The following is a 26,916-nucleotide window of genomic DNA, read 5'->3' as shown; positions in this document are numbered from 1 at the left end:
CATTTACGACTTATTATTTTAGCAGGACCTTGCAAAGACGACATTGAAGCTTTTCAGGGACTGTTGCAAGAACTGGAAATTGACACTGACAATCGCGGAACGCGAAAACAGGAGCACAACAATTACAGGTCACATCTGTCACAATTCCGTGACAGAAATAACTGGACATGACAAGGCTATTCTTACAACGCAAATCGTGAACAAAACAGACACCACCCATATGACAACCACTGGCAGAGTAACAATAGTTACAGAGAAAGATCGCATTTCCGTAGTAATGAATATGACAGAGATTACCTTAGAAACAGACAATATGGGAACCAAAACAATTATTATCAAGGGAGACAGAATAACTTCAGACGCAACAGTTCAGCGCGCAGTTACGATTCAGGAAGAAATTCTCCACCACATGACCGACAAGAAAGAAATTATGAAATCTACCGACATGACGACAGACGAGATAATCATAACGACAGACCCGAATTTCATCAGAACTGGCGGGATTCAAACAGAGCAGGGCACTTTCGACCACGTGAATTTGTAGAAGCTAGGTCTCCTAATCCCAATAACGACGCGCGCCAATAAAGGAACAGACAATGACTCGCACCGCAGGCAGCCACCTGCGCCGGCTGGCTCAGAGAAAAATAACACAGACGCTAACCTTGAGAAAAGATTTAGCAGTCCTTACCAAAGTATAAAACATTAGAATTGCTTTTCAGTTGAAAGTCTGCGTACTAGGAAGAGTAAAGGTTTACACCACATTTCACATGTAAAACCGTTTATTGAATGATAATCTGCGTTTAACTTAGTCTTTGCCATAAAACTTTTCACTTCACATTTCTAGTATGCTTTGTCAGACTTAGAAACTGTTAACATGCAACATTTTGGTTTACTTGAAAATACATTCTGGATTTAAAGTACTTTCTGTGAAATACCAGATGACACAGTGGTTAGTTTATGTGACAACTACACCATTTTATCACAACGCTACTAATGAGTGACAATTTACAATGTTGCTTTTTCAGTGTTTCTGTTTTATATCTGCACAGTTTTTCTGTATTGTTCTGGAAACTAAAACATGTTTTAGTAGTAACTTTTGTGGTATAGCTACAATGAGACAGCCTTTTCTGTAGCACAACAATACGTTACATTATAGTACTTTCTTGATCACGGTAAGGTACGTAATAACTACGATATCTATACGAAAAGAATTTCACTTTCGTTTATGATGAGGTAAGTACATTGACTTCTGCAGAACTTAGCTTACAGAGGACGATAATTACGACACTTCCACAGAATTATCTTACAGCAAGATGCACATTTAGCGCTACAGGACACGCATTTGAGTGATTAATTTTGTACTTAAAACATTTATTTTTAAAGATATTTGAAGTACAATGATACGATGTTTTTCCGTGATACATATCATTCCATTGCAATAATCTGTAACACCTGAGGGTATAATTACATTAATCCTCAGGGCGGTACACACTTACTTTGTGTACCATGTGTGTGGCAAGCACAAGGAGCCCTAGCTGATATGGTATTTGCTTATACATTTTTCCACATCGGTACCATATTTCTCAAACACAAAATACACAGCTACCTGATTATTTAACAGAGAAACAAACATTTTTTTTTCTACATCAGTGACAGATGTTTACGCAGTTACACAGGTGGATAATTTCACACTTATGAAATTGTATTTTGTTTGTACTTCGTGAACTCTTCATATTTTTTAGAATCATTGTGATTCTATGAGAGCTTTGAACGATGTATTTGGTATGGGTCATGATATTTAAAGTAGGTTTGAGGTGGATGACACTATTTAAATGAGCGGAGAATTTTTTTAGGTTTTGAAGTTATTGCAGAAAGCTACGACGTTTTTGAGATTTGACTGAGGTGTTATGATGTTATTTTTACGACGACGATGTGTATTATGCTGCTGAGGTATGTTTATGATCAATAAGGTGATGCTATATGAGGAATTTGATTATGCTACGTATTTATTATGATGAAATATTGAAGAAGCGTCGACGAATATGTATATGTGTAATAAGGTAAGGAGTAATGAATAGTGGTTAGGGACTCTGACTTGTGAAAAAGGATGTTGGAAACCAAGAATCGTACTTTAAGAGTTATGAAATGTGTGTAAATGCGTGAATGTATCACAATGCCAGCGAAAATTTTTTGGACACTGTTATATTTAAAGGATTTTATTTTCTACACATTTGTAACGCAAATTCTCAACCTGAGAAATTTTTTAATATGAGACTGTCACTGTAGCAGAAACTGCTGTTGTAAATATTTGTTAGAAAGGTAAGTGACCTTGACGTAATGCGTTTTGGGCGCCCAGCTGAGAGGTTGTCATCTGACAAAAGAAAGCCATTAGGTGGAGAGAAAAAAAAGGGAGGCCATTATCCTCGCTATTGACATTCCTTTGTAGAAAGCACCGCAAATACGACACGCTCATTACTTGGAAAAATACTTACATCTGCACACCTGATTACGACAAGCGTCTTTCTCGAGAATTAAGAGAATTTTTACTGCCTTATGAACTGCCATATGGCTAATGAATGTTTCATGCCGTCCTTTGTATATATTTGCTCATTTCGTTTAATATCTAGTTTCTAGCTGTACTGCAGCATTGGTTGAAATAAAATTTTATAGATGTACTAATATAAATATTTTTGTCTACAGATCGAGTAAATAATAATTTTTTCAAAAAAATGAGGGAGCACAAAAAGACATTTACCTTTACAGGAACTGCATTCATAATTTTCTTTTCAAGTACTTGGTAACTTATTTTGTAGAATAAGTTGTGGTGCACCACTTTAATTACACAGACATTAAGATGTGAATAAATATTTCCCTTGTCTGCATTGTTGTCTTTACTGTAATATTTTTCTGCTTGAGCTTTGTCATGTTTAGATGCATTTGCTTTTGCTGTTAGCCAGGCATAGTGTTACTGAATTTGACTTTGTGTTCCTCTGCTAAGCCAGTTTACTACTGATTTATTTTTCTTGTTTGCTGCTCATTGCCTTATATTAGTTGTAATTCATGCTGCTTGCTTTGCCTTTTGTATTTTTTGTCATTGCTGTTTGTGTTAATTGTTCTGTGCTGCTGCACTGCCTCGTCCATTAGTTTAGCATCTGAGCTCAGTAGATTTAAGTTAGCTTAAGAGGGGGTAGACTATATAAGAGAATGAGTTGCGATGAATTGGAAGAAATGCATTGAGAAGTCATACGAAAAAAAGTACTGAAAGCAGGTATAGACAGGACTTTTTGGAAATAATGAGGAATGAAGGGAGATCTCCGAGAAGTAAAGAAAATTTTGTTTGCAAAATACTGCAGTAAAAGAAACCCTGTCCTTTCCTTGGGTTATCCCACTATGTGTTTGTGTTCCCTTGTGTATTTGTATTTTTCCTGTCTTTGTGTGTTTAGCTGATGTTGTTATGTTGTAGAATTTTTCTAATACCATGTTATTTAGTTTTTAAAGATGTTTAAACATTATTTGTTCTGTTTTGTTTTAATGCTCATGTGTGCAGTTGATGTTTCGAAAGTTATTCTGATCTTTTATGTATTTACTTATCTCATAATTCCTGCAACACTGATGTATATGTTTATTTCTATTGTTTTGTAAAGACTGTATTACTACAAATGTTATCTGTATTGTTATGTTATCTGTATTGTTATGTTCTTTAATGATGTATTTTGTACCTTTGTAATTGTATTCTTATGTTATCAAATTGTAATTGACACCAGTTCATCATATTATTAACTTGTAAGTTCCATTTCACTGCACACGTTTCTGTTGGTCATATTATATGGACAATATGTGAGAATTAGGGACTGTTAGTGTTTGCACGTGTGTTAATAATTCAGCAAGGGACTGGATAACAGCATTGCTGGTTCTAAGGACAATTCCAAAAACTTTGTGAGTGCACAAGTGGTGGTTATGGACTTGCTATATTCTCCGCAAGACTCTTTGATGGTGATTGTGCACCTGCACAGTCACAACAGATGGCTGCTGGCCATCTCTACAAGGACTACAGTGGGTCTGCATCTTTGATGACCCGCTAATACCATTATTTCTACAAGGACTACAGTGGGTCTACACCTTTGCTGACTCACCAGTACCATTATTTCTACAAGGACTGCAGTGGGTCTGCACCTCTGGTGGCCCACCAATATCATACTCTCTACCAGTACTACGGTGGGTCTACTCTGTGATGACCTACCTACCAATATTCTTCAAAACGTTGAATGACTCTGGTGTGGGTTTGGTCTGTTGTGGCCCATTATCTGTCAGCATGTCAAGACTCAGCACTGTCTTTCTGTTGGAAGGACAACACTACTTCTTAAAGACTGCATGGAAATCCACTCCTTCCATGTGCATTTTCTTTTACTGCTCAGACTTTGAGAAAACACTGCAATGTTACTGTGACGAATGATCAGGACTGTCTTTATGGACTGTGAGAAAATTTTAGCTTTTGACCAACATTGTATCAATAAGTGTGTGCCTTTGATTTATTTGTTATTGTAATTATGAAAAATTTTATCAAATCATTACTGGCCACTGCCCAAAACAACTTGTAAAATTTTTTGTGGGGAGCATGGGGGCTATGTAAGTAGGCTGTTTAGGTTTTTTTATTGGTAACGCCACCTCTGTATGAAAATCACTGGCTGTGCTGTGTGCAGTCTGTGGCTGCTTTGCATTGTTGTAATACTCGCCATTGTAGTGTTGGGCAGCTGGGCTGTTAACAGCGCGTAGTGTTGCGCAGTTGGAGGTGAGCCGCCAGTAGTGGTGGATGTGGGGAGAGAGATGGCGGAGTTTTGAAATTTGTAAGACTGGATGTCAATTATGACTATTAAGGTAAATACATTGTTTGTTCTCTATCAAAATCTTTCATTTGCTAACTATGCCTATCAGTAGTTAGTGCCTTCAGTAGTTTGAATCTTTTATTTAGCTGGCAGTAGTGGCGCTCGCTGTATTGCAGTAGTTCGAGTAACGAAGATTTTTGGTGAGGTAAGTGATTTGTGAAAGGTATAGGTTATGTTAGTCAGGGTCATTCTTTTGTAAGGATTTTTGAAAGTAAGATTGCGTTGCGATAAAAAATATTGTGTGTCAGTTTAAGCACAGTCTTGTATAATTGTTGTAAGGGGACGTTTCACTCTTGGTCTCCGTAAACAATTACTACCCCTCCACATTCCTCCAATACTAAGTTGAAATTGCAGAATTCGTGATCTCTTGATGTCTCAGAATGTTTCCTATCAACCGACCCCTTCTTTTAGTCAAGTTGTGGCACAAATTTCATTCCATCCCAATTACATTCAGTACCTCTTCATTGCACATGTAATGTTCACCATTCTTCTGTAGCATCATATTCCAAAATCTTCTGTCCTCTTCTTGTATAAACTGTTTGTCGCCAGATAAGGCCACATTGCAGACAAATAGCTTCCGAAAACACTTCCTAACACTTCAAACTACATCCGATATCAACAAATTTCTCTTCTTCAGAAACGCTTCTCTTGCCACTGCCAGTCTACATTTGATATCGTCTCTACTTGGACGACAATCAGTTATTTTAGTGCACATATATCAAAGCAAATCTAATACTTTTAGTGTCTTGTTTCTCGGTCTGATTACGTGAGCATTGCCTGATTTCATTAGCCTTGTTGTACTTTTGTTGACATGCTTCTTATATCCTCCTTTCAATATACTGTAAATTCAGTTCAACTACTATTCCAAGTCAGTTGCTGTCTCTTACAGAAGTAAAATGTCACCAGGAAACTTCAAATTACTAATTACTCCCCCTTGAACTTTAATTTCTTCTTCAGTGACTAATAACCTGAGAGCTGAAAACGTGCACGGAGGAAATCGTCAGTTTCAATGAAGACGTCTTGTCGTCGAATTTCTAGAAATATCCCATTTATGTCGCAATACCTGAATTGCAGAAAAGTCCTTACGGAAGGCAACTGCCATCGTTGCCTATGTACATCCTGAACAGATAGTAATACAAGTGAATGTAATACGTTTTTGTATTTCGCAGATGTGAAGTATATTTACTCATGGTGGTATAGTACAAGTGGTGGAATTTGTGAATAATGAAGTTGCTATATAACCCCAGAAGAACATATATATGATAAGTGCTGTATGATATTTCAGTAAGTGATGTACATGAGACTACTCGCCAATACTATATACATGTGTCAAATTGAACTTTCTAACGTCACGTCAGAGCGTCAAGTACACACTTCTGAAACTCGGTCGTGCGAGTGCCATAATCTTTGTCACGTGAACTGCGGATGGGGAACTAAAAGATGGATACTGATTCTCAAGTATCCTGACGATAGAGAAAGCGAGAACAAAGGCACAAAAAATTTTCACGGCAAAGTGCAACCATGGTGCTGAAAGTTGGTTCAGTGCGCCTTTATCAGATGCACAGGACAAGTGTCTAAATCACTTCTGCTCGATGTGGTGCCAGGGAGCTTCACTGCAGAGGGCGTCCAACTGAAAATTATGCACTCATTACAGCGATTGGCCGGCACCGATCAGAGCTTCCCCTTGTAATTAAGAGCCACCTGCATATTCCTGTCGCAGTAACACAACACTTCAGCAAGCAATGCAAGCTCGTGTTCGATCGTCTTTGAATTGGGAAGTGACTTTTGGGTGGGACGTGATGCGCGATTATGAAAGACGCTTGTGCAACAAAGGCCGTATTTCTGGCTTGGGTAAACAGCGAGTAGAGAACAGATAATGCAGTGCTGGATAATAGTAGGTGAAACAATACCATATGGCTCGGACTCTATACGTAGGGAGCTCAGTTTCTTGAGGGATCACAAGACAAATGTTAATTTAAATTGGAGCATCTGTCACGTATCAATCACGCCTAAGCACTATACAAAATTCATACTTGGTTTCAAAGACATTTTATTTTAAAAAAAATGGTTCAAATGGCTCTGAGCACTATGGGACTTAACAGCTATAATCATCAGTCCCCTAGAACTTAGAACTACTTCAACTCAACTAACCTAAGGACATCACACAACACCCAGTCATCACGAGGCAGAGAAAATCCCTGACCCCGCCGAGAATCGAACCCGGGAACCCGAGCGTGGGAAGCGAGAACGCTACCGTACAGTTTATTTTAAAGGCACAATAAGGAAACATATCTATAATAAGTAAAATCAACTTTCTACAATAAAACAGAGAATCCAAAAGAGTGTTACGATCATGAATGAAACGAGGACGATAATTACCGTTATAATTAATGAACGCTATTTAAACACATTTTAAACTAATGATATAAAAACAGGATTAACTACATACTGATAACGAACACACCGCAAGGTCTCAAGGTGAGGAAGCGACAAAAAGCAACCTACATTTCAAAAAGTTAAGTTCCAAATAGAAAAAAAATTATCTGGTTTCTTCGTTTTATCATCTTCATTCACTTTTTATAAAAATCTATGGGCAGTCATTAAACTAACATTTACCTATTTCCAGTTTCAGTAATTCTGATCATAGTCAAGCAGCATAAAACAGTCAGGATTAAATAATAAAACTCGTAATGGTTTCTCATAATTTTGTATTTATTATTGTGGCTGATAGAAGAACAGTAGGAATAAGCTAATCCCAGCCAAGAGAAGTCACTAGTATGAAACATAGTCCTTAATTTGAGGAAGAAATTTCTGAGGACATGTGTCTGCAGGATAGCATTGTGGGGTAAAGATATATGGACAGTGGGAAAACCGGAACAGAAGAAAATAGAAGCTTTTGAAATGTGGTGCTATTAGGTGGACTGATGAGGAATAGAGACGTTCTCCACAGAATCGTAGAGGAAATGAATGTACGGAAGACACAGAATAGGAGGAACAACACATCTGGTAAGACATCAAGGACGGAGCTGTACAGTGTTGGGAAAACTGTAGAGTGTTGGGAAAACTGTGGGGTGTTGACAAAACTGTGGGGTGTTGGCAAAACTGTGGGGTGTAACCTCCCAAGAGTTTGTTCCGTAACCTCGGAATAATAACGTGACTTATGTATAACCTTTCAATAATTAACTGACTGTTAATCTAAACTCGTAAATTTGGACGTGAGCAGTGCTGCATCATGGCCCTGAAAGATCATTCTGAATAAGTTGAAAATTCTTACCTCAATGAAGTCACCGGATAACGCGTATACATCTGTTCCTATAAAAAAAAAATTCTGGCAAAGCCCAGTGCAATGCTGGCTGCTAGATTTGTCATGTATAAGAAGAAACAACTAATTTTTCTTTACGATAATCTGGATGACTATGGATTGCAGAAATTAGTAAATTCTTTAAATTCAGATGAATAATTGTCAAAAAGTTAATTTTATATAAAAGATTATTATTAAATGTTTTAAAAAACATTTACATGGGATTTGATGTAACAATGGTACAAATTTAGTTGTACAAAAAATTTATATGCATTCTGCTGTTGTTACCTTATACTAAATTGCTAAGGCACGACCGACCCAACCGCCCGACTCCGAGCTACCACCACTATAACTGCAGCCAACACTGCTCCTACAGCAGCCGTCACTGCTCTCTGGTCTGTGATTCTATTGTAGCTTACATATCGCAGGCAGTGCGTGAGCAATCCATCGAAATTACATCTGCTCGAGTGCACTAGCAATAAATTCCTTAGTCATGGACCTTTTACATAACCCTCCACTTGGGGGGGGGAAATTTGGCAGCAATGGTGAGTCCATTGGTCTTGCCATGAGCAACAAATTTTTCTATAACATATGTAGTTTAGTAAGTCTACAGTCACAGAGTAATCATACATATATAACATTATTGATAAATAATATAATTACAGAACATATTAAGAAATGAAATAAAGTGCACACACACTGTATAAGTCTTTATAATTTGTACAATAAATAGGAAAGAAATGGGAACGATAGAATCATGGTTGTAGCACAGTGGGTTGGATGTAGGTGTACTAAAAGTCCCTATCATTCCTCAGAAGCACAACACCAAGTGAGACCATCTTAAGCTCTCTTCCCTGAAGTATTTGTCAGTGTAGCCAGGACACTGAAATGTTGTATTAATATTCTATGTTATCATTTTGGTAGTACATTAGGTATACCAAACAGTAGGTCCATAATAACATCTCCTTCGGTAAGAGTGGTAAACAGCTTGATGTCAACACCACATTCTTGTAGAATGCATAATCTTACATCAATGTAGAATTAGTGCAAAAACCAAATAGAGTGTACCACGATCATGAGGATGGACAGGACATACGGATATCGCAGTAATGTGTGGTAATTTGGTCAGAAGGTACAGGATACATTAAGTCTTCTGCTAGTCATCATTCAGAACTACACTAGTGTATCATCGGATTTGAATTAATATTGGTACTCATTGGCCACTTACAAAGAATGTATGTAGCATGTATGGAGTATTAAAAACATTATTCATAAGTCATCTCATTACAGTAATTATTGGCATTATGTCATCTCATTACAGTAATTATTGGCACTCGTTGGCTAGTTACAAAGCATTTATGTAGTACGTATGGAGTATTACAGAACAATTTTCATAAGTCATCTCATTACAGTAATTATTGGCATTCATTGCTCGATATAAAGCATTTGTGTAGTATTATAAAACATTACTCATAAGTAATTTCATTTCAATAATTATTGGCACTCACTGGCCAGTTACAAAGCATTTATGTAGTATGTATGGAGTGTTACAAAACATTATTTATATGTCGTCCAATTTCAATAATTATGGGCACTCATTGGCTAGTCACAAAGCATTTATGGGAGTATGTATGGAGTGTTACAAAACATTTTTCGTAAGTCATCTCATTTCAATAATTTTGGGCACTAATTGGCCTGTTACACACTATTCATTATGCATTATTCAGAAGTCATATTCCAAAAAGGGTTTATTGCATGTATCAACAAGCTGCTAGTGACTGTAATTGATATCATGCAAGTGACATAAGACGTATTTAAAATGTAAGACATTGGAACTAGCACTCAAGGTGTTTAGTCCAATAATACACAGACATAATAGAATCAATACATCAGAAAAATTTGCATTATATTTAGGACTAGGAATATATATTACACTGGTAGCATTTAGTTACATACTGGTAGTAGTCGGGACTAATAATAATTTTCTGTGCTAGCAATGCACTGCGTTGGAATCAATAGTCAATTGCTGGGGCATGAAAATATTTGATTTTGACTCATTGCTGGTCATAAGGATTATTAATGTCATTCGTCATAAGTCAGCTGTAGCAATGTTATCAAACAAGTACAGTATATGTGATCAGATTCATGAATGACAGAGACAACTGGGTAAAAATATGCAAGTACTAAACAGGTTTAATAACTAAGTGCTTGTAGCCTATAACATAACGACATATTTCCGAAATGATGTTAATATCATGGAAAGCGTATTGTGGAAAAAATACATAGTGGATTATTGAGCTGAAAGAACAAATGTATATTATGCTGAAAAGTAGTAAACTTCGAATTAACAGGTAATGAAACGTGTACTTAATGTGTGTCTTCCAACTGTCCTTCCCGAAACATTCAGTGATTATACTTTGCGACGTATGACATACTCGTCAAAAAGAACTACAACAAATACTTAAGTAAGTACATAGGATCTCTTAACTTATAGAAAATATATAAACTTCATCATTATCATCATCTGCAAATAAAAACTTCATTATCAATATTACGATATTTTTCATATAACAATTTATCATCATTTATTATCATCTGCAAAAAATACACTTCATTATTCATATTCCCATTTTCTTCATAAAACTATTCATTACCATTCATTGTTTTATATATTAAACAGTTTCTTACTTCTAGCATATTTCATCACTAAAATTGACATGTGTAGTTTTGTCTGACAGCCTGCCACAATCGCCTCATATTCTGAAAGGAAAATAATTAGTCAAGACTGCTGTCATACAGTGTGTATAGTATATTCTTGTTAATGTTTGTTAATTCTGATCCATTTACTTTCCATGACAAAGTATTACACCTTCTTTCTTTCATTCTGATGGGAAATTTTCTATTTCATAGTAAACCACTGTGGTTGTTTCATTTATTTCTTTTACAAGGTATTGCTTTCTGAAAATCATGAGTATGGATTAATATCTCTCATTTAATTCATATACCCATTAAATGAAAACTTATTTCTACTGATATGATTAACGATACAGCATAGACAATTTTCAAGTGCAATAAAGTACACACAGCATCATACAGCAGCAGCAAAAAAATGAATAGTCATGATATTGGGATATCATAAGACAAAATGTCAGAGTCAACTGGTGTTTGTTATATGTTAAAGATTTCATAGTGCATACAGAGAAAATTGTACTTTCGATAGGAAAACCATCGAATATACATAAAAAAAACTTAAAATATCCACTGTCTGATGTAAAATGACAAGAGAAGCGACCTGCTTACCTTACCTTATCTTGCTGGGCACTTGCCAAGATAAAATGATCATCATCAGTAAGTAGTAACATAGATATAAGTGCATAAGTGGTCGCATAAATATCAGGAAACGGTATTACAGTGTGATAAATCATAGAGTATGTTAGTTCAATAAAGGGTTTAATATAGGAAATATTCTGATTGCCCTTGGTTTCTCTTGTTCTCAAAGTTTCGACATGTACTACATTGGGGTGGGGAATGCTGCGAATTATATATGGACCAGCGTATAGAAGCTCAAATTTACTGCATGTACTCTTTCCTCTGTTGGATAAATAGTGTGTGCGTACAAATTTCTTCTGTCCCATGAGAAATTCACGGCGTGTACAAACCTGTTTTTGCTGTCTTCTGCGGCACGTTTGTTGCTGTTAAGCGCAATGTCCATTATTTCATGGAGTCGTAGTTGACGAGATGTAGGAAAAGGTACTAATTCTTTAATTTGGTTGGGTGGTTCAACATTTTTCAATATAACAGTCGAAGATAGCATAGTAGATTCATTAGGTACGGAGTTAATTACATCCTGGAATGAGAGTATGTGTGTCCCAATCAATATGTCTTTTAAGGCAGTATATTCTACATAGTTTACCAACTTCTTTCATCAATCGTTCAGAAGGGTTCTGAGAAGCGTGATACCTGGATATATAGACTGGATAAATGTTTCTAGATCGGAACACACGTGTCCAAATTACAGATCGAAATTGTGGTCTATTGTTGGAAATTGCTGTCAATACAGGCCATACATGAAATAGGAAATGCTTTACAAATAGATTTCGCAGTAGCTTTGCGTAACGGAGTGAAGGTAACAAATTTCAAAGTGAGTTCAACAGCGACAAAGATGTAGCAAAAACCTCTATTAGCTTTGGCAATCGGACCAAAAATGTTTACAGCGGCCATAAGTCTCAATGTAATCGGTGCAATGGGATTTAACGGAGGAATATATGAAGTTGTGTCTGATTTAGGTTTCTGGCAGATTTCACATGACGCTAAAACTCATCAAAATTTATACTCCGCAAGCCATCCAACGGTGTGTGGCGGAGGGCACTTTACGTTCCACTGTCATTACCTCTCTTTCCTTTTACAGTCACGTATGGTTCGCGGGAAGAACGAATGCCGGAAAGCCTCCGTGCGCGCTCGAATCTCTCTAATTTTACATTCGTGATCTCCTCTGGAGGTATAAGTAGGGTGAAGCAATATATTAGATACCTCATCCAGAAACATAACCTCTCGAATCCTGGACAGCAAGCTACACCGCGATGCAGAGCGGCTCTCTTGCAGAGTCGGCCACTTGAGTTTGATAAAAATCTTCGTAACGCTATGACGCTTAACAAATAACCCTGTGACGAAACGCGCCGCTCTTCTTTGGATCTTCTCTATCTCCTCTGTCAACCCGACCTGGTACGTATCCAACATTGATGAGCAATACTCAAGTATAGGCCGAACGAGTGTTTTCTAAGACACCTCCTTAGTTGATGGACTACATTTTCTAAGGACTCTCCCAATGAATCTCAACCTGGGACCCGCCCTATTAACAGTTAGTTGTATATGATCATTCCACTTCAAGTCGTTCCGCACGCATACTCCCAAATATTTTACAGAAGTAACTGCTACCAGTGTTTGTTCCGCTATCATTTAATCATACAATTAAGGATCCTTGTTTCTATGTATTCGCAATACGTTACATTTGTCTATGTTAAGGGTCAGTTGCCACTCCCAGCACCAAGTGCCTATCCGCTGCAGATCTTCCTGCATTTCACTACAATTTTCTAATGCTACAACTTCTCTGTATACTACAGCATCATCCGCGAAAAGCCGCCTGGAACTTCCGACACTATCTACTAGGTCATTTATATATATTGTGAAAAGCAATGGTCCCATAACACTCCCCCGTGGCACGCCAGTGGTTGCTTTAACGTATGTAGACGTCACTCCATTGAGAACAACATGCTGTGTTCTGTTTGCTAAAAACTCTTCAATCCAGCCACCCGTCGAATAAGTTTCTCCATGTTGGCAAAATAACAGTTCTGTCTCAGTATAAGGAAACATTTTCTGGCTCCATAATGTGCGTAACTTAAATGAGTATACCAAATTAATTTGTTAACAAGCTCGTCAGGAATACATTATAACCAGTTGTTGCTGTCAGGGAGAGAGCGCCGAAACGGAATATTGTTGCTTACAGTACATGGTTTCTAAAGGTAACGTTATTCCTATCTTGCCAAAGGTGTTTAATTTCCATCCATACGTTGACCTTGCTCTGCTCTTGTGCTACGTCTCGTAATGACGACGAAATGAAAATTTCAAATGCAACTTGTTGAATATTCATAGGACTAAAATTTGCTTGACAGAAATCGGTTGCGATGTTATGCTGATTGTTGCTGAGAGAACGGAACAATGCGTCTGTCACAATATTTTGTGTACTGGGGATGTGAAAAATTGTAAAATTTAATTCCTGTAAATAGAGCTTCCATCTGCTTAACCTGCCATGTGTAAATTTAGCGGAAAGTAAAAACTGTATAGCTCTATGATCTGTATATACACTAGTACATCTTCCATAAAGAAAATGCCTGGTAAATGCCCATACAACACATAATGCTTCAAGTTCTGTAACAGAATAATTCCGCTCAGCAATTGAGAGGATGCGACTTGCAAAGGCAATGTTTTTAGTTACTGTAGTAACGTCTTCTTCAATTTCCTGAAAAATGTGTACGCCTAGAGCTGTGTTAGAGCTTTCGGTAGCAATGGAAAAATTTCTGGTAGGATCTAGGTTTGATAAAAGTGGTGCGTTCAACAAGGCATGTTTCAGATTAACAAACTCAGGCTGTGCTCGGCTATCCCAGGACCAAACAGCGTTTTTACCCGTCAACTGGCATAATCTAGGGGAGTCTAAAGCAGAGTAACGAACAAATTTACCGGAAAAGTTAATTAATCCCAGAAAGCTGCGTAGTTTCTTGGTCGTTGGAACAGTAATGTCACATAAAGCTTGAAGTTTTTCCGGGCCAGGCGCTATGCCTTCTGCTGAAATTGCATGTCCAAGAAATTTTATGGAAGTTTTGCCAAAGTGCGATATGCTAAGATTAATTGTGAGTCCTTGTGCAGGAAAAGTTTGCAACAGTTGTTCAAGAATCAATTTTCTGTTGAAGTTCTCCTAGTGTCTGTGGGCGATCGGTCTCATTAATAATAATGTCGTTGACATGACGCGAATCAAGTACGAGGCGAAGTGATCCATCCTATTTCTTAACAATATGGAGTGGGATTAAGTAAGGACTAACTGCCAGTTCAACAATACCTTGGTCAAGCATAGCTTGCAATTTTTTCTTGACTTGTTCTCTGTGGATATATGGAATAGGATAAGGTTTGGCTTTAAATGTGTCGTGCTGTTTAACTTGAAATTCATACATAAAACCGGACGTAGTACCAGGGATGTTAACAAAAACTGGAACTTGTTGTAAAAGAATATTTCGTAGTTGAGTACGTTCGTCATCTGTATTTGCGCTGCTCTGTTTTACTTTTTGAGAAATCATTTGCATAACGTCATAGTCGACTTCGTCTGGTGTATTGTAGTTGTGTACATACTTATCTGTGAACAATGTGGAATGACAGTCAATGTTACGTGATGTAGAAATGACCTCTGTCCGATTAATTGTCTGTTCTTCTGCAGATAAAGCGTGTTGAAACTCTAATGCCTGTTTTACCTTTACATCCTTTAACATTAAATTGATATTTTGAAAGTCAATAATTGCGTCATGTTGTACCAAAAAGTTTGTACATAAAATTACGTCTGTTGTCAATAAGGGAACAATTTAAAAATTGGAACGTATGACCTGCAATACAAAGTAAGTGGGTCTGTAATTTTACATTTGCTCCTTTACCACATACTGCTCTTTTTACTTTAGCTTTGCCGAGTGATAACGTAGGATAGGTGTTCTCTTTGTTACATTCGTTAAAAGTTTCTCCATTTATAACTGACACAGGTGATCCAGGATCGATTACTGCTGAAAATGTGGATGATCCAATCTTTACTTCAATAACTGGGTGGGAACGGTTTTTTGTATAAATGGTTTTTCATGTATAAGTGTGTCTCGGATGACGTCAAAAGTAATAACATTTTCGTGAAGAAGCTTCTGTGTAGCAGAAGTATTGCTTACTTTGCTGGAGGATGCAACCTGTACTGTATCTAGTCAAATTCTATCTAACGTGACGTTGTTTCCAGGAGGATGCTGTCGCGTTTCGACTATTTGTACTGTTCTGTTATTTCGTCCTGACGTATTAGGTTCGGGATGATATCGACTGTCAGGATCATTCATGATAATCTGTTCTTGTGGAGGATTCTGCTGCTGATAAGACCTAGTGTTATTAAACGCGCGCTGAAAACTGTGTGCTCATTACTTTTACGTCTGTCATGACAGTCATTGATATACGAAGCGTTGCGATAGGAGTTCAAATGTGTCGTCTTCCGTACGTAGTGATTTCCTTGTTGCTGTGCGTTACAGTTCGGCGGAGCCGATGCTGTATGTGTAGGCGGCGAAACATTAAAGCCTGGTTGACTTGCACATTACATTGTTGGTTAGGTATGCTAACCGGCTGGTTTTGCTATTCCTGGAGCATCTATCACCTTTGCTATTAAAATGGCGTGGCTGATCGTAATTACTGTATGCTTGTTGACATTGATTATGATGTGAAAAAGTTTTGTTTATGAATAAATAGTCTGTTTGCTGAACTTACAAAAGCTGTAACATATCTCTATATGCCGAAATATTTTCTTTCTGCTGTCCTGTTAAAAGTGATACTCTTAACGATCGTGGTAATTTTGAAATACATGATTGGATAAGTGCTGACTCACTGTATGGATCACATAAATATTGGTTTTGCTGTACCATGTGTTAAAAAAATTGCGTGACAGTGGGAAAATTTGAGTTCTCATTATTCGGTAAGCTAATTAACTGATACTTGATTCCGCGCTGTGTCGTGTTCGACCAATACGCTGACAGAAAAGCATCCTGAAATTCTTATACCGAGTAGCATTGTCTCGCGATCAGTCTCATACGAGCTGCCGGTTCGCCTTCCAAAAAACTGCAAATAAATTCAAGTTTGTGTGTTACGGGTCAAGTTGATGGAAATGCAAAACTAAATTGTTGTATCCAATCCAAAGGGTGAACCTGTGTTCTATCATTTTTAAGTACCTTAAATTTCCTAACATACGAAAGTGTTTGTAATCAAAATTATCGTCTCTGAATGTCCGAGCAGGTTCAGGATTTTAGGAGAATCTATTTGTCTGTGTCTGTTCGGAACCTAAGTCACGTACTCTCTGTAAATTACCTAAGTTTTACAGGTTGTGTGAATGTGACAAATGTGCAGAATGTGGCGTATGCTGTGACGTTTTAAAGGCTGAAACATTATTTCATTTCTGTCACTTCTTGCTGTAGAGATAGCTGTTTCTACGTAATGTATATTTGGACATACCTATCTCACTGATAGTCTGCTGTATGTTTTGGAATTCTGGTGTTTGGTTGAAAGAAACTGGTGACGTATTGTCTGATTTGGTGCCGTTATTTACGATAGCGTCAATACAACTGCCCAATTCTTCAATTTTTTCAGTCTGTCCTTTTACCTGATCTTCATTTTTAGTGTCACAATCATTAATTTGTTTTTGCATTTTATTTGTGGTTTTGTTTCATTTCTTAACGTCTGCTTTAATGGCATCAGGATCATGTATCAATTCCAATTGTTCAAGTCTGCAGGTCACTGTCTGAAAGTCAACTGTGTGTTTATTTTCCAGAGTCTCAAAATTAGTGTCTATTTTTGTTTTTAGATCGGAAATTTCACCATGAAATTCTGTCTTATACTGATTGATAGTATTGATTTCGTCTGATACTGTAGCAATGTTGTCTACGTATGTTTTAGCTTTCGCCAGCCGGAATGGCCGAGCGGTTCTAGGTGCTTCGGTCTGGAACGGCGCGACCGCTACCGTCGCAGTTTCGAATCCTGCCTCGTGCATGGATGTGTGTGATGTCCTACGTTAGTTCGGTTTAAGTACTTCTAAGTTCTAGGGGACTGATGACCTCAGATGTTAGGTGCCATAGTGCTCAGAGCCATTGCAACCACTTTTTTAGCTTTCGTAAATTACTTACGCTTGTCTTCCTGTCTCTGTGCAGTAATTGTTTCCATGACTTCTTTCTTTGCTTTGTTCTATTCCTGTATGAATTGACGATAACGCGTTTCACTGTTTTGAAGGTGGTTTGTCAATTTGGCTGTTCTGTTGTTCAAATTTCTTGTCAACTTTCGCATCCAGAGTGTGTGAAAGTTCTGCTGACATTAATTTAAACTCGTCTTGTAACTGTGTTGCGTTTTCTGAACATTGTTTAGCGACTGCTCTGATTTCATCTCTAAGTAATTTAGTTGTGGCAGTATGTGTATTGCGTATCTCTCCACTATTATCCCTGGCACAGGCACTAACACTAGGACCGCCGAGTGGACAATTTGACCACTTCTTATATTTTAACATGTTACTATTCGGCCAACTTCTAATCTATGCTGTTGTGAGTTAATGACTTTTCCTAAATGTTTATGTAGATCATATAAATTGTCAAATACTTATTTTACCTTCATTATTTTTGTTTGAATGACCACTTATACTTAAAATCGCCAAGTGGTCACTTTGACCACATTACATGTATATTTGAAAACAGATTATTTAAAGATTGTTGTGCGTCACTCCCCGTATTTAGTCTTAACACTCTTAACAATGTACTAAATTGTTGTTTACTGAATTTTATTCACATTGTTTGAATTTAAAAGCTCAACGATGCTATACGTCATTTATTGTTTGCTATTGGGTTTCGAACAAACAAGACTGATTATTTGAGTACTGGTCTCAGAGCAGTAGACATGGCTCAGATGTCACAGCGATACAAACCACGGCCACGGCCACTTTCAGACGAAGAAACTGTCACACTTTTGTATGAATCGGATACTGAAAATGATCCTGAAGTTGAGGACCTTGTGGAAGATTCTACAGATGAAGATTACCAACCTGTCGCTAATGTGGAGAGTGACAACTCCAAGACTGAAGATGAAGGTAATTTACATTCACTTATATTATTATTATTGTTACTATATGAATAATGGTCACTCTTATAATAGAGCTGACACTTCTACTGCTACTTCTGTTACTGCTATTTTGTTGTGTGGTATGTAATCTTTATAATTAGTTGTAGCTTACATATTGTCTCTTTCCTCACGCAGTTGCTGTACCAGGACCAAGCAGTAATATAAACAATGTTAGAGAAGGACCTACCCTAGGTAAAAAGGAACTGCACCTCCTGTAAGTGGACCAATACAGAATCGACGTAGAAGAGGAGAACGAAGTGAGGGTTCACTTCCAGAACTTACCCCCTGCGGGTCCGGGGATTAGAATAGGCCCGAGGTATTCCCGCCTGTCGTAAGAGGCGACTAAAAGGAGTCCCTCCCCCTCAAGGGGGTAGTTAGCGCCTGTGTCCGGAGACGGACGGTTCCACGACCTCTATTTGCGGTCATTTTGCTTTTTCACTTCTCGTTTCTTCCTTCCTTTGGTTGGTTCCTTTCTTTGCTCTTCTCCACCTCACTGTCTTCCTTACTCTTTCCCTTGTCTTCTTCTCCTTGCCTTCTCATTGCCTTCCTCTCCTTGCCTTCTTCTCCTCGCCTTCTCCTTGCCTTCTTCTCCTTGCCTTCTTCTCCTCGCCTTCTCATTGCCTTCTTCTCCTTGCCTTCTCTGGTCTCCGCCTCGGCGTTTGAGACAGTCTGTCCTCTCTCTCCCTCTCTCTCTTCTTTATCTTCTTCCTTCCTCCCTGTGCGCGCCTGAAGGCCGACCCACGCGTTCGCATGCGTAGCCGGTGACGGGGTAACGCGTAATTCCCCGCCCTGGGTAGACATGTAAGGCACGCACGTGCCCCCTGGTAAAGGCCAGGCCCAGGGAGGGGTGATTGCCTGAGCTGATACCTTCTGACCATGCCGATTGGTCCCTTCGTCTGTTTCTCGGGAGGTGTGACCTGAGGTGTAAACATTCACCTAAGGCGGGAGTGCCCTCTGAGGGGGTCCCCACAAGGAAGGAGCGCGCCATCAGAGACGCTGGCAATCATGGGGGATTCCTCCGCTATGGATTTCACTCCATCTCTCTCGACTTCTGCCCAAAAACGGAAACTTGACCAGCCACCAGTGACAAAAGTACTACCGCCTGCCCCACAGTTCCTCGTCGTTTCTCGATCTGAGGACGGAAAGGATTTTTCCTCTGTCAACCCTTTCGTTATCCAGAAGGGCGTAGATGCCATAGCCGGATCTGTCAAATCTTTTACCAGGTTGCGTAACGGTACCTTATTACTAGAAACTGAGAGCGCCTTTCAGGCACAAAAATTGCTTCGGGCCACCCTCCTGTACACGTTCCCTGTCCGGGTGGAGGCTCACCGAACTCTGAATTCGTCTCGTGGTGTGGTCTACACTAGATCCCTCGACGGATTGACTGACGAGGAGATTCAATCTTTCCTCGCTGAGCAGGGTGTGACGGCTGTCCATAGGGTCATGAAAAAGGTCCAAAAATGACCTTGTACCGACCCGGACACTTTTATTGACCTTTGATAGTGTTAAGCTGCCATCGCGCATCAAGGCGGGCTACGAGGTTATTTCTGTTCGCCCCTATGTCCCGACATCTACGCGCTGCTACCAGTGTCAGCGTTTCAATCACACTCGACAGTCTTGTTCCAATGCGGCTAAATGTGTCACTTGTGGCAGGGATGCCCATGAGGGTGACTGTCCACCTCCGTCTCCTCGTTGTGTGAACTGTCAGGGTGACCATGCCGCATCCTCCCGCGACTGTCCTGTCTATAAGGAAGAACGCTGTATCCAAGAAATTCGGGTCAAAGAGAAAGTGTCCACCTCGGCTGCTCGCAAGCTATTGGCTATTAGGAAGCCCACGCTGCTCCCAGCGGGGAAATACAGTACTGTCCTCGCCTCTCCTCAGACTACCAGGGAGGTGGCACCCCAGACATGCGATCTGACCATCAGCACCACGGTCGTCCGTTCGGCCAGTGCTAAGATCGCGCGGTCGACGTCTCCTCTTCCTCCCATCACCCCACAGACACCAGCCCCTTCATCAGCTTCTGCTAAGACGAAGACCCAGAAGTCAGATGCATGGGCCTTCAAGAAGGAACCGTCCCGTGCAGACTTCCTACGTACCTCGACCTCCGAGCCTTCGACCGGTACTTCCACCAAACGACCTTCCAAGAAGGCTCATAGGAAGCACAGTTCTCCTTCTCCGCCACGGCGCATTTCTTCTCCTGCGCCACCCAGCGGTTGCCGCCCCAGGCCGTCATCCGTTTCGCCTGGCCGCACCGCTGGTAGCCGAACATCTGGCCGTTCACCGGCGGAGGAAGCTCCCCCTCCCGGCCATCTTACCAAGATGGCCGATGCACCTATAGACCCAATGGACGATGACTGTCCGCCTACTGATAGCGGCGGCAGTGCTCGCTCGAAGCCAGGCCCTCAGCGGCCTTCGAGGTGAACCCTTCTTTCATCTTCCTTTTCTTCTTACGATTGCACTTATTCACTGGAATCTTCGCAGCATTCGCTCCAACCGAGAGGACTTGAAGTTGCTGCTCCGCTTGCACCGTCCGCTCGTCGTAGCCCTCCAGGAAACGAAGCTACGCCCATACGATCACATTGCCTTGGCACGCTACACCTCTGTGCGTTTTGACCTACCCCCTGTGGTAGGTATTCCGGCTCATGGAGGGGTTATGTTGCTGGTCCGGGATGATATTTACTACGATCCCATCACATTGCACACCGGCCTTCAGGCAGTTGCCATCCGCATTACTCTCCCCACTTTTACATTTTCCATTTGTACCGTCTACACTCCATCGTCATCTGCCGTTACCAGGGCAGACATGATGCAGCTTATTGCTCAGCTACCTGCCCCATTTTTGTTAACTGGAGACTTCAATGCCCACCATTCCCTTTGGGGCTCTCCGGCATCCTGCCCGAGGGGCTCCCTGTTAGCAGACCTTTTCAACCAGCTCAATCCTGTCTGCCTCAATACTGGCGCCCCTACTTTTCTTTCGGACACATCTCACACCTATTCCCATTTAGACCTCTCTATATGTACTACCCAACTTGCACGCCGGTTTGAGTGGTATGCACTTTCTGATACATATTCGAGCGACCACTTCCCGTGTGTTATCCATCTCCTGCAGCATACCCCCTCCCCGTGCTCATCTAGTTGGAACATCTCCAAAGCAGACTCGGGGCTCTTCTCTTCCAGGGCGACCTTTCAGGATCAAACCTTCACAAGCTGCGATCGTCAGGTCGCACACCTCACGGAAGTCATTATCACTGCTGCTGAATATTCCATCCCTCACCCTACTTCTTCTCCACGTCGCGTACCGGTCCCCTGGTGGACCGCAGCATGTAGAGACGCTTTACGTGCTCGTCGACGTGCTTTACACACCTTTAAACGCCACCCTACAGTGGCGAATTGCATCAATTATAAACGATTACGTGCGCAGTGCCGTCGTATTATTAAAGAAAGCAAGAAAGCCAGCTGGGCTGCTTTCACCAGCACCTTCAACAGTTTTACTCCTCCTTCTGTTGTCTGGGGTAGCCTGCGCCGGCTATCTGGCACTAAGGTCCACTCACCAGTTTCTGGCTTGATGGTCGCGACTGACGTCCTTGTGGCCCCTGAGGATGTCTCCAATGCCTTCGGCCGCTTTTTCGCAGAGGTTTCGAGCTCCGCTCATTACCACCCTGCCTTCCTCCCCCGCAAACAGGTAGAGGAGGCTAGGTCACCTAACTTCCGCTCCTCGAATCGTGAAAGTTATAATGCCCCATTCACCATGCGGGAACTCGAAAACGCACTTGCCCGGTCACTGTCCTCCGCTCCAGGGCCTGACTCTATTCATATTCAGATGCTGAAGAACCTTTCTCCTGCGGGTAAAGGTTTTCTTCTTCGTACTTACAATCGCATCTGGACTGAGGGACATGTTCCCGCATGCTGGCGCGAGTCTATTGTTGTCCCGATTCCTAAACTGGGGAAGGACAAGCACTTGCCTTCCAGTTATCGACCCATCTCGCTTACCAGCTGTGTCTGTAAAGTGATGGAGCGAATGGTTAACTCCCGTTTGGTTTGGCTGCTTGAGTCTCGACGCCTACTTACCAATGTACAATGTGGATTTCGTAGGCGCCGCTCTGCTGTTGACCATCTGGTTACCTTGTCGACCTTCATTATGAATAACTTCTTGCGGAAGCGCCCGACCGCGGCTGTGTTCTTTGATTTGGAGAAGGCTTACGACACCTGTTGGAGGGCGGGCATTCTCCGCACCATGCATACATGGGGTCTTCGCGGTCACCTCCCTCTTTTTATTCGTTCCTTTTTAATGGATCGACAGTTCAGGATACGTGTGGGTTCTGTCCTGTCAGACACCTTTCGCCAGGAGAATGGGGTGCCACAGGGCTCAGTTTTGAGCGTCGCTCTCTTCGCCATAGCGATCAATCCAATAATGGATTGCCTCCCAGCTGATGTATCAGGCTCCCTTTTCGTGGACGATTTTACCATCTATTGCAGCGCGCAGCGTACACGTGTCCTGGAGCGCTGTCTTCAGCGTTCTCTTGATCGTCTTTACTCCTGGAGTGTCGCCAATGGCTTCCGTTTTTCTGCCGAGAAGACGGTCTGTATTAACTTCTGGCGCTACAAAGAGTGTCTCCCACCGTACTTACGACTCGGTCCCGTTGCTCTCCCATTCGTGGAGACAACCACATTTTTAGGTCTTACATTTGACAGGAAACTTAGCTGGTCTCCACATGTGTCATATTTGGCTCCCCGTTGTACCCGTTCTTTAAATGTCCTCCGTGTTCTCAGTGGTATGTCATGGGGAGCGGATCGAACCGTCCTACTTCGTCTATATCGGTCGATCGTCCGCTCCAAGCTGGATTATGGGAGCTTCGTATACTCCTCTGCACGGCCATCCATCTTACGCCGCCTCAACTCCATCCAACATCGGGGTTTACGACTTGCGATCGGAGCGTTTTATACTACTCCCGTAGAGAGTCTTCATGCTGACGCTGGCGAATTGCCACTCACCTACCGGCGCGATATACTGCTTTGTCGGTATGCCTGTCGGCTACTGTCAATGCCCGACCACCCGTCTTATCGTTCCTTTTTTGACGACTCTCTCGACCGTCAATACGGGTTTTATGTCTCTGCCCTGCTACCCCCTGGAGTTCGCTTTCGTCGCCTCCTTCAACACCTTAATTTTTCACTCCCTGCAACCTTTCGAGTGGGCGAGAGCCACACGCCACCTTGGCTCCAGGCTCGGTTCGCGTTCAGCTTGACCTCAGCTCGCTCCCTAAAGAGGTTACCCCCGGTTCGGTCTACCACTCCCGTTTTGTCGAACTTCGTTCGAAGTTCCTTAATATGACCTTCATTTATACAGATGGCTCAAAGACCAATGACGGGGTCAGGTGTTCCTTTATTGTCGGGGCACAAAGTTTCAAATACCGGCTCCATGGCCATTGTTCGGTCTTCACAGCTGAGCTCTTTGCCCTCTACCAGGCTGTTCTTTACATCTGCCGCCACCGACATTCTGCTTATGTCATCTGCTCCGATTCCCTGAGCACCATCCAGAGCCTCAGTGATCCGTATCCGGTTCACCCTTTCGTGCACCGGATCCAACGCTCTCTTCAGCAGCTGGTGGACGTCGGTTCTCCGGTTAGCTTTATGTGGGTTCCTGGCCATGTCGGTATCCCTGGGAACGAAGCTGCAGATGCCGCGGCCAAGGCTGCGGTCCTCCAGCCTCGGACAGCTTCTTGTTGTGTCCCTTCGTCGGATTGTAGCAGGGTAATTTGTCGGCGCATTTTATCGCTGTGGCATGCCGATTGGGCTGCACTTACGGACAACAAGCTTCGGGCGTTGAAACCTCTTCCCGCGGCTTGGACGTCCTCCTCCTGCCCTTCTCGGCGGGAGGAGGTCGTTTTGGACCGGTTACGCATTGGACACTGCCGGTTCAGCCATCGCCATCTGCTGACGGCTGCGCCTGCTCCGTTCTGCCCATGTCGGCAATTGCTGACGATCCGCCACATTTTAACGTCCTGTCCGGATTTTAACACACTGCGCCTTGATCTTGGCTTGCCATGTACTCTAGATGCCATTTTAGCGGATGACCCAGGAGCAGCTGCTCGCGTTCTTCGTTTTATCAATTTGACCAATCTCTGTAAGGACATTTGATTATGCTGTTTTTTTAATCCTATGCCTGTCAGTCTGTCTTTTATCGTGTTTTCCTTTTTAGTTGTTGTTTTAAACTTGTGCCTCGCGGTGCCTTCTTAACGTAGTCTGGGCGCTAATGACCATTGAAGTTGTGCGCCCTAAAACCACAAAAAAAAAAAATCCAGAACTTGGCTCAAAACTCCTGGGGAAGGACGGGATCACGCAGTGGACAGTAGCAGCTTCGGTGTTACTACTCTAGGTAGGATAGGTCAACAGAATATATTGAAAGAAACACGGGGACCTACTCCACATGCAAAGCGGCACGTCTCAAAAGATAATGTTTCGACTGCCTGGCGCATTTTAGTTGGTCAATCAATGTTGAAACACATAAAGAAATGCACAGAAGCAGAGGAACAACGGCTTCTTGGAAATGGTTCCTGGAGTATGCATTTAGAAGAATTATATGTATTTGTTGCTTTATTATATGTTCGTGGTGCACTAGATGCCAGATGTACTGAAGGAGATCAGTTGTGGTCGAAAAAGTGTGGAGCCCCATTTTTCACTGACACAATGAGCAGAAAAAGGTTTCGAGAAATTTTGAAATATGTGCATTTTGATGAAAAAAAAAATCGGTCGGAACGTTTGAAAAGTGACAAATTTGCACTTATATCAACTACTTGGAACCATTTTCTAGAAGACTGTCAGTTGAATTACATACCTAGATCAAATGTCACTGTGGACGAACAACGTTTCCCCAGCAGAACCAGGTGTATGTATTTGCAATATATGCCGAATAAGCCTGATAAATTCGGAATCAAATTCTGGCTTCTAGTGGATGTAGAAACAAAATATCTTTGTAATGGGTTCCCTTATGTAGGAAAGAACGAACAGAGGGCACCTAATGGGAAACTTCCAGAACAAGCAGTAATGAAGTTGGTAGCTCCATATCACAATGAGGGGCCAAATGTGACTACTGATAAGTTTTTCACTACGGTCACACATGGGGAGAGACTGAAAAAAGAGAAAACTAGTCTTGTCGGCACTATCAACCATGCCAGAAAAGGAATTCCGAACACTATAAAAAAAATGAAAACTCCTCTTTATACGTCTGTTCTCTTGAAAAGGGAAGGTGGTACTCTGACTATTTACCAAGGGAAAAAGAACAAAAATGTTCTTCTGTACAGCACCATGCACACAGATGTTGAAACACAAAATATTTCGATACACATCCCCGAAGAAGTGAGCTTCAACAATAGCACAAAATTTGCTGTAGATGTCTTGCACCAGATGACGAGGAAATATTCTGTCCGCTCTAGTACTCGTCGATGGCCTGTACACGCATTTCACAATATCCTTGATTTAGCAGCCATCAACGCATGGATCATTTCCAAGCTACTGACAGGGATCGAAATAAGTGGGAGGAATTTCATCCAAAATCTAGCAGAAAAATTACGTAGAGCCTATATGAAAACAAGAAATCAGGAAAGGATGCCAAGGGATGGAAAAGAAAAGGAAGAAAAGGACGATGGTGATGAAGAAAGAGAAGAAGCGGAAATTCCTGCGAAAGTAAGAAAACTATGCCAAACGAGGAAATACAGAAACAAGACAAATGAAGTGTGCAGCAAATGCAAGAGATACGTTTGTGGGCCGTGTACAAATAAAGTAATAAAGACAGTAGTTTGTAATGCTTGTAAGTAGGATTAGGTACTATACATGGTCATATTTTATGATTGGTCTTTCTCTTAACATATTCATGGGTACTTACTTTCTCCAGTAAGATTAATTTCTATTAATTTTAAAACTACTGCAATACAATTAGTATGGTTGCAGACAAATATTGTGAACTATGTTCTTTAATATTAGTAATATTATGTTCCCATTGCTGTTGTAAAATACAATGATACTGTTATTAAACGTAATTAAAGTGATACATTGTTATGAAGGTCATTAATATTTACGTTAAACAGCACAGCATCTACTTACAAAGAAACTGGTCACTTTGACCACATCGGCGGTTCTAAGTGTAGTACTAATTCCGGCGGTTCTAGTGTTAATTTCCTCGCGTAATATATTTTTTTTAGCTTCATTACATTGCTCCGCAACGGCTGTAATCGGTTCAGTACACTGTTTGAACGACCTGTCGTGGTTTTCATTCGACTGTTTGAAACTTTGCTTAAATTGTTTAT

Source organism: Schistocerca nitens, chromosome 8 (genome assembly GCF_023898315.1).
Source record: "Schistocerca nitens isolate TAMUIC-IGC-003100 chromosome 8, iqSchNite1.1, whole genome shotgun sequence".
In the NCBI taxonomy this organism is placed as follows: Eukaryota; Metazoa; Arthropoda; class Insecta; order Orthoptera; family Acrididae; genus Schistocerca; species Schistocerca nitens.
Note: the sequence above shows the minus strand (reverse complement) of the source record.